Genomic DNA, 1,840 nt, shown 5'->3' on the forward strand with positions numbered 1-1,840 from the left:
AAACTAAAAAATGTAAACTAAAAACACACATCCTGTTACATCCTGTCTGTTGAGTCAGACTGGATTAAAGTTTTTAAAATGTTTATTTATATCTATTTGCTCTGGTTTTTTGCTGTTAATTATTTCTGGCATTTTTAATATTGCGTGCAGATTTTGATTTTCTGGAACGAAATCTCCATGAATTTCTGATGATAGGGTTCTCGATGGCGTTAAGATCAGATTTTCTGTATAAATAACGCAATTATCGGAAATTTGAATTTTTCCTGTACCCGTGAGTAGGATTCTGCTATAGTCGGGGACTCGAAAAATGATCGTTGCCTGTCACGTGCCAAGCGGCTGTTTTTCTAAAGTGGTTTTCAAATTAGCAAACTAAAGGCCTGCTTTTCTTGAAAGATTTTCATACATTTATCAGAATTTAATAACATGGTTATTTTGTTATAGTTAATTTTTTAATGAAATATGAACAAATAAATAATCTACTTAATGTAAAAAAAGTACAATATTTTTAACAGTCAATAATAAATAAAATACAAATATAACATAATAATGAAATAATTATTTTTATTCTAGTTCTTCAACGTCGTTTTCGCTGTCTCCGTCAGTACCGAAATCACTGTCATCAGATGCAAATGTTAAAATCATTGGCTCCGCCAAACTGTCTCTCAATATTTCCTTTTCGTAATATTCATCTTGAATCTTCTCAGCATGTTCAACACATTTCTTCCAGTCACTTTTTGATTCCGAATCCAACGCCTAATTTGTAAGTCTTTCGACGTCCACCATTTTAAAAGTGTTATTTTTTTTTGCCATTTCACTTTTGACTTGCTCTATATAAGTTCGATGGGGTGATACTGACAGTGATACGTTGGTAGCTGAATTACTTCATGGCCATTCGAACTCGCGATTTCGTCTAACTCGTACCTTTTAAACGACGGTATTAACAATTTAAGTCGTTCATGAAATTCAGTTAATGTTTCTAGTGGTGAAAAATTAACGCCTTGATTTTTCACCTAATTCTGCACATCAGCTTTCCGAGCATTACATTTTGGGTAGTTGTTAATATACGTCGAATAATATGGTGCGTTATCCATAATAATAACGCATGGTTCGGGAAGTAGCTTTAACATATCTACAAACCATACTTTAAAAACATCGGCGCACATTGGCGAATGATGGTCAATAGAATTTTTCGGTTGACATTTAAAAATTAATTTTGACCCTTCTATGAACCCGTATCGAGATGACCCAACGTGTGTAATAATTAGACGACCGCCTTTACCGATTGGTACTTTTAACCCTTCTGTTCCTTCGTTATTTTGCCAAATATGAGATCGTGAATGATTCTGATTTACTCAGGTTTCATCTAGGTAAATCACTGGTCGACAATCTTTCATTTGTCGAAGTGTACAAATGTTACGTAAAAATTTACAACGTAAAGCAACAATATCATTTCGTTTCAATAGCATTTTTCGACCATCATTACATTTTTTAAATGAAAAATTCAAGTTTTTTAATAGCCTTCTGACTGACCTAACGGATCCCTCATTTTTTTTTCAAGTTTGTTTAAGATTTATAAAGCAAATGGATATTCAACTTTATCGTAAAACGAATGTACCGTTCGACGAACTACGTCAGCATCAAAATCATCCATTTCCGTACATTTCTTTTGACGCTTATATAATATTCGTGGCGATTTAAAAGATGGTCCTTCCTCAACATCTTGCTGTGCAGATTTTTTGGTTTCTACATATTTACGCCTCAGCGTTATACATGAAACGCCACAAGCTTCAGCAGCGACTTTTTGGCTACTTTTAAAAAAAGAAGAAAAAATGTTTATTTG

This window comes from Acyrthosiphon pisum, chromosome A2, assembly GCF_005508785.2.
Source record: "Acyrthosiphon pisum isolate AL4f chromosome A2, pea_aphid_22Mar2018_4r6ur, whole genome shotgun sequence".
NCBI classification, from domain to species: domain Eukaryota; kingdom Metazoa; phylum Arthropoda; class Insecta; order Hemiptera; family Aphididae; genus Acyrthosiphon; species Acyrthosiphon pisum.